Source organism: Chiloscyllium punctatum, chromosome 32, assembly GCF_047496795.1.
Source record: "Chiloscyllium punctatum isolate Juve2018m chromosome 32, sChiPun1.3, whole genome shotgun sequence".
Lineage (NCBI taxonomy): Eukaryota > Metazoa > Chordata > Chondrichthyes > Orectolobiformes > Hemiscylliidae > Chiloscyllium > Chiloscyllium punctatum.
The window spans coordinates 39,299,206-39,312,874 of record NC_092770.1 but is presented as its reverse complement, the minus strand read 5'-3'; positions in this window follow the sequence as shown (position 1 = coordinate 39,312,874).

Genomic DNA, 13,669 nt, shown 5'->3' with positions numbered 1-13,669 from the left:
TTGTCTTTGTGTTCTAATGTGTCATTCTGTATGTGTACAGTTCTGTTCACCACACTACAGAAGGATGTGAAGGGTTTGGAGAGGGTACAGAAAAGGTATACCAGAATGTTGTCTGGTTTGGAGGATATTATATATGAGGAGAAACTTGGAAATTATGAGAGGCATGGATAGAATGGATACTCAGAGCCTTTTTCCTAGGGCAGAAATGTCACTTACTAGGGGACATAGCTTCAAGATAAATGGGGGAAAATTGAAAGGAAATTTGAGAGGCAAGTGTTTTTACAGATGAGGTGGTAAGTGTTTGGAAGGTGCTACCAGAGGAGGTGGTAGAAACAGATATAATAGCAATGTTTAAGAGGCATCTTGACAGATAAACGAATAAGCAGGGAATAGAAGGATATGGACCATGTAAAGGCAAGGGGTTCTTCATTTAGAAAGGCATCATGTATCAGTGCAGCCTTTTTGGGTCGAATGGCCTGTTCCTGTTTGTTCTTTGTTATTTGTTTGTGAAGGGAGGGAGTTTAAAAAGGGTAGTGTTTAAGTTTTAGAGTTACAAATTACCAATTCACATTTCCCTTTTTGCCATTGGTTAAAAATAATTTGCTTGCAATAAATAGTTATTTTCTTGTTATGAACACACAACTGGTTAGTTTTTTTTAAAAATTGGAGTTAGTCAGCCAGACAAATTGGGGACTTTGGATAATTTGACTACATTTTTCCACATTTCTGATTTCTCTGGGAACAGTAAAGCTTGATTTCTCACACTCCACCCATGAGTCATGACAGTAGTCTGTGGTGGAGGATGGACCATGAGTAAGTTTCAGCATAAGATATTCTTGTCTTTCACAATAATATATAGTTTATTACATCATAGTCAATATTTAAGATTACCTTAATTGGTGTGCATACAAACTATTACCAACAAAAGAGAGAGAAAACATGTGCCTTTGTCAGGGGAATCATTTGGCAGACTCCAAATGATTCTCCACCCAGAGATTTTGTGACATCATCATCTGGGTGGAACTCAGAACAGCTCAAGAATTAATGCTTTCTGAACCATTATCTTATATAAGACTTTCAACTGTACAAATAGCCACAATAATGTTTCATCTGGCAACAAACAGATTGAGCATAATGAGATTGTTCAAGGTAACTCTACACACGCAGGAAAGACCTGACCTATTAATGTTATGAGAATGATGAGAGCTCAGGAAATTCTTAACTCCTGGTGATGTTCTAGCCATATTATCAGTAGTCACTGATGGCATTCCTGTCATTTTGTCTTTTTGTTCAGAGTAGCTTGCAGTAATTATATACGATATTCTGATAGCCCCAACAGCAAACCTTCCAATGCAAGGTGCAATTTCTGAAAGAATTCTTCAATAATTCACAGACCTTGCGTAAGACTTTTGAAGTAGCGAAATTTTATTCTGCATTCTTTCTGATAATTCACTCTTCTCTTCCTAATTTGAGAATACAGTGCAAGAACTTCAGGATGTTATTATACTGCTAACAAACTGGAACAGTGATAATCATCAGCTCTTATTCAATGCTGCAACTTCATAATTTACCTGTGTTTCATGGCCAGATTACCATTTCAACTGGAACTACTGTGAATAAGATAAGACCAATCAATGTCTAGTCAAGAGGAAATTGTACCTTCCCAATGAGCAGCCACTGGTCTTCATTCTGATACAGCTGCTTGGAGATATTTAGTCCTTTCAGTGATATAAGGTCTGGGATAATGTGACAAACCCTATTCTTTGCATTTCAGTTACTGCCAGCACTGTTCAAGGTCACTCTATAGGCTATTACCCTCCTGTGTTAATTTTGAATGACCAGATCACGGAAAATTGTGAAGTCCCCATTGTGGCTGAAACTATGATTAACAGATTCTAGTGGAAAACGAAGGGTCTGAAAATGCACATAGTTAAATGGGAATACTGTTAAATATTTCAATCAATTATGTTAGTAAAATACTTCAACAATGATGGAACCTGAGAAAGTATTTGGGGCAAAGATATCGAGATAGGGTTTAATGAATATGCAGGTGAGTCTGCTATGATGTTACCATGACCTCAGTAGTCATCCATTACTGACTCTGCTACAAGGTTGGAATCAATGCGGGGAGCTTCTCTGCCATATCATCATGCATATATAGTTAGTATAAATCTTTTTAGAAAAACCTTTAGGTTTGGCCTGAGCTTGTATTAAGGACCAAAGAATCATTCTAAAACATGGGGCCCGTGTTAAAAATATGGTATAATCTATTGGTTGGTTATCCTGCTAAGTCCAGCCATTAAGGTGTGTTATTGAGAACTACCACAGTCCGATATTCTGGCATGACCTGTGAGAGATAGGGTGACTGACTGTATGGATTTTATAGGATGATCTCACTTTTGAGCCAAATGTCCCATGAATGCAGCCAGAATGCAGTTTGTCTCATAATTCAGCCTTTTAAATCTTGAACAAGTGCTCTTGACATCTGCAGAATGTTCCAGATGAAGTAATATTAAAGATCCAAGAGTATATTAAATGTTTACTATGCTGAACTGTCCCTTATTAGAACACTTGGACACCCTGGAGACCAGAGGTGATGGTGGTGGAATTGTAATGTCACTACTGTAGTAATCCAAAGGCCCAGGCTCGTGGTCTGGGACTTCAGCAGCTGGTGGAATTTAAAAGGAATTTTAAAAAATGTCGCAATGTTATAAAACCCATCTGGTTCACTAAAGAACAAGAGTGCTGTCCATTCCTGGTCTGATCTACCTGTCACTCAGGTCACAGAACAATGTATTTTTTTTATTGTGGAACATGGAAGTCGCGAGCTGGACCAGCAGTTATTGCCTGTTTCTATGACCCTGAAGAAGGTAGTGGTGAACTGGTGAGGTTGTTGTGTTGTAGATGAGATTGTTTGGGGAGTGTGGGGTTGTTGTTTGGGGAGTGTGGGGTTATTGTTGGGGAGTGTGAAGTTGTTGTTTGGGGAGCGTGGGGTTCTTGTTATTTGGGGAGTGTGGGGTTGTTGTTGTTTGGGGAGTGTGGGGTTGTTGTTGTTTGGGGAGTGTGGGGTTGTTTGGGGAGTGGGGTTGTTGTTTGGGATTGTGAGGTTGGTGTTGTTTGGGGAGTGGAGACTTGTTGCAGATGGGGTTGTTGTTGCATGGGGCATATGGGGTTGTAATAGAGTTGTTGTTTGGGGAGTGTGGGATTGTTGTTTGGGGAGAGTGGGGTTGTTGTTGTTTGAGAGTGCGCGGTTGATGTTGTTTGGGGAGTGTGAGGTTGGTGTTGTTTGAGGAGTGTGAGGTTGTTGTTTGGGGAGTGTGAGGTTGGTGTTGTTTGGGAGTGTGAGGTTGTTGTTTGGGGAGTGTGAGGTTGGTGTTGTTTGGGGAGTGTGGGGTTGTTGCTGTTTGGGAGTGTGAGGTTGTTGCTGTTTGGGAGTGTGAGGTTGGTGTTGTTTGGGGAGTGTGAGGTTGGTGTTGTTTGGGGAGTGTGGGGTTGTTGTTGTTTGGGAGTGTGAGGTTGGTGTTGTTTGAGGAGTGTGGGGTTGGTGTTGTTTGAGGAGTGTGAGGTTGTTGTTTGGGGACTGTGAGGTTGGTGTTGTTTGGGAGTGTGAGGTTGTTGTTTGGGGAGTGTGAGGTTGGTGTTGTTTGGGGAGTGTGGGGTTGTTGCTGTTTGGGAGTGTGAGGTTGGTGTTGTTTGAGGAGTGTGGGGTTGGTGTTGTTTGAGGAGTGTGAGGTTGTTGTTTGGGGAGTGTGAGGTTGGTGTTGTTTGGGAGTGTGAGGTTGTTGTTTGGGGAGTGTGAGGTTGGTGTTGTTTGGGGAGTGTGGGGTTGTTGTTTGGAGACTGTGAGGTTGGTGTTGTTTGGGGAGTGTGAGGTTGTTGTTGTTTGGGGAGTGTGGGGTTGTTGTTGTTTGGGAGTGTGAGGTTGGTTTTGTTTGGGGAGTGTGAGGTTGTTGTTTTGGAGTGTGAGGTTGTTGTTGTTTGGGGAGTGTGGGGTTGTTGTTTGGGGAGTGTGGGGTTGTTGTTTGGGAGTATGGAGTTGTTGTTGTGTGGCAGTATGAGGTTGTTGTTTGGGGAGTGTGGGGTTGTTGCTGTTTGGGAGAGTGAGGTTGTTGCTGTTTGGGAGTGTGAGGTTGTTGTTTGGGAGTGTGAGGTTGGTGTTGTTTAGTGAGTGTGAGGTTGGTGTTGTTTGGGGAGTGTGGGGTTGTTGTTGTTTGGGAGTGTGAGGTTGGTGTTGTTTGGGGAGTGTGAGGTTGGTGTTGTTTGAGGAGTGTGAGGTTGTTGTTTGGGGAGTGTGGGGTTGTTGCTGTTTGGGAGTGTGAGGTTGTTGCTGTTTGGGAGTGTGAGGTTGTTGTTTGAGGAGTGTGAGGTTGGTGTTGTTTGGGGAGTGTGAGGTTGGTGTTGTTTGGGGAGTGTGGGGTTGTTGTTGTTTGGGAGTGTGAGGTTGGTATTGTTTGAGGAGTGTGGAGTTGGTGTTGTTTGAGGAGTGTGAGGTTGTTGTTTGGGAGTGTGAGGTTGGTGTTGTTTGGGGAGTGTGGGGTTGGTGTTGTTTGAGGAGTGTGAAGTTGTTGTTTGGGGAGTGTGGGGTTGTTGTTGTTTGGGGAGTGTGAGGTTGGTGTTGTTTGAGGAGTGTGGGGTTGGTGTTGTTTGAGGAGTGTGAGGTTGTTGTTTGGGGAGTGTGAGGTTGGTGTTGTTTGGGAGTGTGAGGTTGTTGCTGTTTGAGGAGTGTGAGGTTGTTGTTTGGGAGTGTGAGGTTGGTGTTGTTTGAGGAGTGTGAAGTTGTTGTTTGGGGAGTGTGGGGTTGTTGTTGTTTGAGGAATCTGAGGTTGGTGTTGTTTGGTGAGTGTGAGGTTGGTGTTGTTTGGGGAGTGTGGGGTTGTTGTTTGGGAGTGTGAGGTTGGTGTTGTTTGAGGAGTGTGGGGTTGGTGTTGTTTGGGGAGTGTGAGGTTGTTGTTTGGGGAGTGTGAGGTTGTTGTTGTTTGGGGAGTGTGGGGTTGTTGTTTAGTGAGCGCGGGGTTGTTGTTTGGGGAGTGTGAGGTTGTTGTTGTTTGGGGAGTGTGGGGTTGATGTTGTTTGGGGAGTATGAGGTTGGTGTTGTCTTGGGAGTATCAGGTTGGTGTTGTTTGGGGAGTGTGAGGTTGGTGTTGCTTGGGAGTGTGAGGTTGGTGTTGTTTGGGGAGTGGAGAGTTGTTGTTGCAGATGGGGTTGTTGTTGCATGGGGCATATGAGGTTGTAATAGATGGGCTTGTTGTTTGGGGAGTGTGGGCTTGTTGTAAATAGGGTTGTTCTTGTAGATGGGATTGTTATTGTAGATGGGTTTGTTTGGGGAGTGTGGGGTTGTTGTTTTGGAGTGTGAGGTTGTTGTTGTTTGGGGAGTGTGAGGTTGTTGTTTGGGGAGGGTGGGGTTGTTGCTGTTTGGGAGTGTGAGGTTGTTGCTGTTTGGGAGTGTGAGGTTGTTGTTTGGGAGTGTGAGGTTGGTGTTGTTTGAGGAGTGTGGGGTTGGTGTTGTTTGAGGAGTGTGAAGTTGTTGTTTGGGGAGTGTGGGGTTGTTGTTGTTTGAGGAGTGTGAGATTGGTGTTGTTTGGTGAGTGTGAGGTTGGTGTTGTTTGGGGAGTGTGGGGTTGGTGTTGTTTGGGGAGTGTGAAGTTGTTGTTTGGGGAGTGTGAGGTTGTTGTTTAGTGAGCGCGGGGTTGTTGTTTGGGGAGTGTGAGGTTGTTGTTGTTTGGGGAGTGTGAGGTTGTTGTTGTTTGGGGAGTGTGGGGTTGTTGTTTGGGAGTGTGAGGTTGTTGTTTGAGGAGTGTGAGGTTGGTGTTGTTTTGGGAGTATGAGGTTGGTGTTGTTTGGGAGTGTGAGGTTGGTATTGTTTGGGGAGTGTGAGGTTGGTGTTGCTTGGGAGTATGAGGTTGGTGTTGTTTGGGGAGTGTGAGATTGGTGTTGCTTGGGGAGTATGAGGTTGGTGTTGTTTGGGGAGTGTGGGTTTGTTGTTGTTTGGTGAGTGTGGGGTTGTTGTTTAGTGAGTGTGGGGTTATTGTTTGGGGAGTATGGGGTTGTTGTTTGGGGAACGTGGGGTTGTTGTTTGGGGAACATGGGGTTGTTGTTTGGGATTGTGAGGTTGGTGTTGTTTGGGGAGTGGAGAGTTGTTGTTGCAGATGGGGTTGTTGTTGCATGGGGCATATGAGGTTGTAATAGATGGGCTTGTTGTTTGGGGAGTGTGGGCTTGTTGTTGTAAATAGGGTTGTTGTTGTAGATGGCGTTGTTATCGTAGATGGGGTTGTTTGGGGAGTGTTGGGTTGTTGCTGTTTGCAGGATGTTGGGTTGTTGTTTGGGGAGTGTAGTGATGTTGTTGTTTGAGGAGTGTGGGGTTGGTGTTGTTTGGGGAGTGTGGGGTTGTTGTTGTTTGGGAGTGTGAGGTTGGTGTTGTTTGAGGAGTGTGGGGTTGGTGTTGTTTGGGGAGTGTGAAGTTGTTGTTTGGGGAGTGTGAGGTTGTTGTTTAGTGAGCGTGGGGTTCTTGTTTGGGGAGTGTGAGGTTGTTGTTGTTTGGGGAGTGTGAGGTTGTTGTTTGGGGAGTGTGGGGTTGTTGTTTGGGAGTGTGAGGTTGTTGTTGTTTGGGGAGTGTGGGGTTGTTGTTTGGGAGTGTGAAGTTGTTGTTGTTTGAGGAGTGTGAGGTTGGTGTTGTTTGGGGAGTGTGAGGTTGGTGTTGTTTTGGGAGTATGAGGTTGGTGTTGTTTGGGAGTGTGAGGTTGGTGTTGTTTGGGGAATGTGAGGTTGGTGTTGCTTGGGAGTGTGAGGTTGGTGTTGCTTGGGGAGTGTGAGGTTGTTGTTTGGGAGTATGAGGTTGGTGTTGTTTGGGGAGTGTGAGATTGGTGTTGCTTTTGGAGTATGAGGTTGGTGTTGTTTGGGGAGTGTGGGTTTGTTGTTGTTTGGTGAGTGTGGGGTTGTTGTTTAGTGAGTGTGGGGTTATTGTTTGGGGAGTATGGGGTTGTTTGTTGGGGAACGTGGGGTTGTTGTTTGGGATTGTGAGGTTGGTGTTGTTTGGGGAGTGGAGAGTTGTTGTTGCAGATGGGGTTGTTGTTGCATGGGGCATATGAGGTTGTAATGGATGGGCTTGTTGTTTGGGGAGTGTGGGCTTGTTGTTGTAAATAGGGTTGTTGTTGTAGATGGGGTTGTTATTGTAGATGAGGTTGTTTGGGGAGTGTGGGGTTGTTGCTGTTTGCGGGATGTTGGGTTGTTGTTTGGGGAGTGTAGTGATGTTGTTGTTTGAGGAGTGTGGGGTTGGTGTTGTTTGGGAGTGTGGGGTTGATGTTGCAGATGGGGCTGTTTGGGGAGTATGGCGTTGTTATTGTTATTATTTAGGCAGTGTGGGGTTGTTGTTGCAGATGGAGCTGTTTGGGGAGTATGGCGTTATTATTGTTATTATTTAGGCAGTGTGGGGTTGTTGCTGTTTGGGAGTGTGAGGTTGGTGTTGTTTGAGGAGTGTGGGGTTGGTGTTGTTTGAGGAGTGTGAGGTTGTTGTTTGGGGAGTGTGAGGTTGGTGTTGTTTGGGAGTGTGAGGTTGTTGTTTGGGGAGTGTGAGGTTGGTGTTGTTTGGGGAGTGTGGGGTTGTTGTTTGGAGACTGTGAGTTTGGTGTTGTTTGGGGAGTGTGAGGTTGTTGTTGTTTGGGGAGTGTGGGGTTGTTGTTGTTTGGGAGTGTGAGGTTGGTTTTGTTTGGGGAGTGTGAGGTTGTTGTTTTGGAGTGTGAGGTTGTTGTTGTTTGGGGAGTGTGGGGTTGTTGTTTGGGGAGTGTGGGGTTGTTGTTTGGGAGTATGGAGTTGTTGTTGTGTGGCAGTGTGAGGTTGTTGTTTGGGGAGTGTGGGGTTGTTGCTGTTTGGGAGAGTGAGGTTGTTGCTGTTTGGGAGTGTGAGGTTGATGTTTGGGAGTGTGAGGTTGGTGTTGTTTGGTGAGTGTGAGGTTGGTGTTGTTTGGGGAGTGTGGGGTTGTTGTTGTTTGGGAGTGTGAGGTTGGTGTTGTTTGGGGAGTGTGAGGTTGGTGTTGTTTGAGGAGTGTGAGGTTGTTGTTTGGGGAGTGTGGGGTTGTTGCTGTTTGGGAGTGTGAGGTTGTTGCTGTTTGGGAGTGTGAGGTTGTTGTTTGAGGAGTGTGAGGTTGGTGTTGTTTGGGGAGTGTGAGGTTGGTGTTGTTTGGGGAGTGTGGGGTTGTTGTTGTTTGGGAGTGTGAGGTTGGTATTGTTTGAGGAGTGTGGAGTTGGTGTTGTTTGAGGAGTGTGAGGTTGTTGTTTGGGAGTGTGAGGTTGGTGTTGTTTGGGGAGTGTGGGGTTGGTGTTGTTTGAGGAGTGTGAAGTTGTTGTTTGGGGAGTGTGGGGTTGTTGTTGTTTGGGAGTGTGAGGTTGGTGTTGTTTGAGGAGTGTGGGGTTGGTGTTGTTTGGGGAGTGTGAGGTTGGTGTTGTTTGAGGAGTGTGGGGTTGGTGTTGTTTGAGGAGTGTGAGGTTGTTGTTTGGGGAGTGTGAGGTTGGTGTTGTTTGGGAGTGTGAGGTTGTTGCTGTTTGAGGAGTGTGAGGTTGTTGTTTGGGAGTGTGAGGTTGGTGTTGTTTGAGGAGTGTGAAGTTGTTGTTTGGGGAGTGTGGGGTTGTTGTTGTTTGAGGAGTCTGAGGTTGGTGTTGTTTGGTGAGTGTGAGGTTGGTGTTGTTTGGGGAGTGTGGGGTTGTTGTTTGGGAGTGTGAGGTTGGTGTTGTTTGAGGAGTGTGGGGTTGGTGTTGTTTGGGGAGTGTGAGGTTGTTGTTTGGGGAGTGTGAGGTTGTTGTTGTTTGGGGAGTGTGGGGTTGTTGTTTAGTGAGTGCGGGGTTGTTGTTTGGGGAGTGTGAGGTTGTTGTTGTTTGGGGAGTGTGGGGTTGGTGTTGTTTGGGGAGTATGAGGTTGGTGTTGTCTTGGGAGTATCAGGTTGGTGTTGTTTGGGGAGTGTGAGGTTGGTGTTGCTTGGGATTGTGAGGTTGGTGTTGTTTGGGGAGTGGAGAGTTGTTGTTGCAGATGGGGTTGTTGTTGCATGGGGCATATGAGGTTGTAATAGATGGGCTTGTTGTTTGGGGAGTGTGGGCTTGTTGTTGTAAATAGGGTTGTTGTTGTAGATGGCGTTGTTATCGTAGATGGGGTTGTTTGGGGAGTGTGGGGTTGTTGCTGTTTGCGGGATGTTGGGTTGTTGTTTGGGGAGTGTAGTGATGTTGTTGTTTGAGGAGTGTGGGGTTGGTGTTGTTTGGGGAGTGTGGGGTTGTTGTTGTTTGGGAGTGTGAGGTTGGTGTTGTTTGAGGAGTGTGGGGTTGGTGTTGTTTGGGGAGTGTGAAGTTGTTGTTTGGGGAGTGTGAGGTTGTTGTTTAGTGAGCGTGGGGTTCTTGTTTGGGGAGTGTGAGGTTGTTGTTGTTTGGGGAGTGTGAGGTTGTTGTTTGGGGAGTGTGGGGTTGTTGTTTGGGAGTGTGAGGTTGTTGTTGTTTGGGGAGTGTGGGGTTGTTGTTTGGGAGTGTGAGGTTGTTGTTGTTTTGGGAGTATGAGGTTGGTGTTGTTTGGGAGTGTGAGGTTGGTGTTGTTTGGGGAATGTGAGGTTGGTGTTGCTTGGGAGTGTGAGGTTGGTGTTGCTTGGGGAGTGTGAGGTTGTTGTTGTTTGGGAGTATGAGGTTGGTGTTGTTTGGGGAGTGTGAGATTGGTGTTGCTTTTGGAGTATGAGGTTGGTGTTGTTTGGGGAGTGTGGGTTTGTTGTTGTTTGGTGAGTGTGGGGTTGTTGTTTAGTGAGTGTGGGGTTATTGTTTGGGGAGTATGGGGTTGTTTGTTGGGGAACGTGGGGTTGTTGTTTGGGATTGTGAGGTTGGTGTTGTTTGGGGAGTGGAGAGTTGTTGTTGCAGATGGGGTTGTTGTTGCATGGGGCATATGAGGTTGTAATGGATGGGCTTGTTGTTTGGGGAGTGTGGGCTTGTTGTTGTAAATAGGGTTGTTGTTGTAGATGGGGTTGTTATTGTAGATGAGGTTGTTTGGGGAGTGTGGGGTTGTTGCTGTTTGCGGGATGTTGGGTTGTTGTTTGGGGAGTGTAGTGATGTTGTTGTTTGAGGAGTGTGGGGTTGGTGTTGTTTGGGAGTGTGGGGTTGATGTTGCAGATGGGGCTGTTTGGGGAGTATGGCGTTGTTATTGTTATTATTTAGGCAGTGTGGGGTTGTTGTTGTAGTTGTGTTGTTGGTTGGGGCATATGAGGTTGTAGTAGATAGGGTTGTTGTTTGTGGAGTGTGGGCTTGTTGTAAATGGGGTTGTTGTTGTTGATGACATTGTTTGGGGATAATGGAGTTGTTGCTTGGTGAGTGTATGGTTGTTGTATAGGGATGGTTTGGGAGTATGGGACTGTTCTTGCCCCAGATAGGACTATTTGGGGAGTGTAGGGTTGTTGTTGTAGATGGGGTTGTTGTAGTTCGGGCAAATGGGGTTGTTGTAGATGTGGTTGATGCTTGGGGAGTGTGTGGTTGTTGTAGTAGATGGGTTTATTTGGGGAGTGAGTGGTTGTTGTTGAGAATGGGGGTGCTTGGGGAGTGTGGGGTTGTTGTAGATGGGGTTGGTTGGAGAGAATGGGTTGTTGTTGTTTGAGGACTGCGGGGTTATTGTTGCAGATGGAGTTGTTTGGGGAGTGTGGAGTTGTTGTTGTTTGGGGAGTGTAGGGTTGTTGTTGTTTAGGGAGTGTGGGGTTGATGTTGTTCAGGGAGTATGGGGTTGATGTTGTAGTTTGGGGAGTGTGGGGTTGTTGTAGATGGGGTTGTTTGGGGAGTGTGGGGTTGATGTTGTTGTTTGGGAGTATGGAGTTGTTGTGTGGCAGTGTGAGGTTGTTGTTTGGGGAGTGTGGGGTTGTTGCTGTTTGGGAGTGTGAGGTTGTTGTTTGGGGAGTGTGGGGTTGTTGCTGTTTGGGAGTGTGAGATTGTTTGGGGAGTGTGGGGTTGTTGCTGTTTGGGAGTGTGAGATTGTTGCTGTTTGGGAGTGTGAGGTTGTTGTTGTTTGGGAGTGTGAGGTTGGTGTTGTTTGGGAGTGTGGGGTTGGTGTTGTTTGGGGAGTGTGAGGTTGGTGTTGTTTGAGGAGTGTGGGTTTGGTGTTGTTTGAGGAGTGTGAGGTTGGTGTTGTTTGGGAGTGTGAGGTTGCTGTTGTTTGGGAGTGTGGGGTTGGTGTTGTTTGGGGAGTGTGAGGTTGGTGTTGTTTGAGGAGTGTGGGGATGGTGTTGTTTGGGGAGTGTGAGGTTGGTGTTTGGGGAGTCGGGGGTTGATGTTGTTGTTGTTTGGGGAGTGTGGGGTTGATGTTGTTCGGGGAGTGTGGGGTTGATGTTGTTGTTTGGGGAGTGTGGCATTGATGTTGTAGTTTAGGGAGTGTGGGGTTGTTGTAGATGGGGTTGTTTGGGGAGTGTGGGGTTGATGTTGTTGTTTGGGAGTGTGAGGTTGTTGTTGTTTGGAGAGTGTGGGGTTGATGTTGTTTGGGGAGCGTGGGGTTGATGTTGTTGTTTGGGAGTGTGAGGTTGTTGTTGTTTGGGGATTGTGGGGTTGATGTTGTTTGGGGAGCATGGGGTTGATGTTGTTTGGGGAGCGTGGGGTTGATGTTGTTGTTGTTGTTTGGGGAGTGTAGGGTTGATGTTGTTGTTTGGGGAGTGTGGGGTTGGTGTTGTTTGGGGAGTGTGAAGTTGTTGTTTGGGGAGTGTAAGGTTGTTGTTTAGTGAGCGTGGGGTTGTTGTTTGGGGAATGTGAGGTTGTTGTTGTTTGGGGAGTGTGAGGTTGTTGTTTGGGAGTGTGAGGTTGTTGTTTGAGGAGTGTGAGGTTGGTGTTGTTTGGGAGTGTGAGGTTGGTGTTGTTTGGGGAATGTGAGGTTGGTGTTGCTTGGGAGTGTGAGGTTGGTGTTGCTTGGGGAGTGTGAGGTTGTTGTTGTTTGGGAGTATGAGGTTGGTGTTGTTTGGGGAGTGTGAGATTGGTGTTGCTTGGGGAGTATGAGGTTGGTGTTGTTTGAGGAGTGTGAGGTTGGTGTTGTTTGGGAGTGTGAGGTTGCTGTTGTTTGGGAGTGTGGGGTTGATGTTGTTTGGGGAGTGTGAGGTTGGTGTTGTTTGAGGAGTGTGGCGTTGGTGTTGTTTGAGGAGTGTGGGGTTGGTGTTGTTTGGGGAGTGTGAGGTTGGTGTTTGGGGAGTCGGGGGTTGATGTTGTTGTTTGGGAGTGTGAGGTTGTTGTTGTTTGGGAGTGTGAGGTTGTTGTTGTTTGGGGAGTGTGGTGTTGATGTTGTTGTTTGGGGAGTGTGGGGTTGATGTTGTTTGGGGAGTGTGGGGTTGATGTTGTTTGGGGAGCATGGGGTTGATGTTGTTTGGGAGTGTGAGGTTGATGTTGTTTGGGAGTGTGGGGTTGATGTTGTTTGGGAGTGTGAGGTTGATGTTGTTTGGGGAGTGTGGGGTTGATGTTGTTTGGGGAGCATGGGGTTGATGTTGTTTGGGGAGCGTGGGGTTGATATTGTTGTTTGGGAATGTGGGGTTGATGTTGTTTGGGAGTGTGAGGTTGATGTTGTTTGGGGAGTGTGAGGTTGATGTTGTTTGGGAGTGTGAGGTTGATGTTGTTGTTGTTGTTTGGGGAGTGTGGGGTTGATGTTGTTGTTTGGGAGTGTGGGGTTGATGTTGTTTGGGAGTGTGGGGTTGATGTTGTTTGGGAGTGTGAGGTTGATGTTGTTTGGGGAGTGTGAGGTTGGTGTTTGGGAAGTCGGGGGTTGATGTTGTTGTTTGGGGAGTGTGGGGTTGATGTTGTTCGGGGAGTGTGGGGTTGATGTTGTTGTTTGGGGAGTGTGGGGTTGATGTTGTTTGGGGAGTGTGGCATTGATGTTGTACTTTAGGGAGTGTGGGGTTGTTGTAGATGGGGTTGTTTGGGGAGTGTGGGGTTGATGTTGTTGTTTGGGAGTGTGAGGTTGTTGTTGTTTGGGGAGTGTGGGGTTGATGTTGTTTGGGGAGCGTGGGGTTGATGTTGTTGTTTGGGAGTGTGAGGTTGTTGTTGTTTGGGGAGTGTGGGGTTGATGTTGTTTGGGGAGTGTGGGGTTGATGTTGTTTGGGGAGCATGGGGTTGATGTTGTTGTTGTTGTTTGGGAGTGTGGGGTTGATGTTGTTGTTTGGGAGTGTGGGGTTGATGTTGTTTGGGAGTGTGAGGTTGATGTTGTTTGGGGAGTGTGGGGTTGATGTTGTTTGGGGAGCATGGGGTTGATGTTGTTTGGGAGTGTGAGGTTGATGTTGTTTGGGGAGTGTGGGGTTGATGTTGTTTGGGGAGCGTGGGGTTGATGTTGTTGTTGTTTGGGGTGCGTGGGGTTGATGTTGTTGTTTGGGGAGCGTGGAGTTGATGTTGTTTGATGAGTGTGCGGTAATGTTGTTTGGGGAGTGTGGGGTTGTTGTTGTTTGATGAGTGTGCGGTTGATGTTGTTTGGGGAGTGTGGGGTTGTTGTTGTTTGGGAGTGTGATGTTGTTGGTGTTGTTTGGGAGTGTGAGGTTGTTGTTGTTTGGCTAGTGTAGGGTTGTTGTTGTTTGGCTAGTGTGGGGTTGTTGTTGTTTGGGAGTGTGGGGTTGTTGTTGTTTGGGAGTGTGGGGTTGTTGTTTGGGGAGTGTGGGGATGTTGTTGTTTGGCTAGTGTGGGGTTGTTGTTGTTTGGGAGTGTGGGGT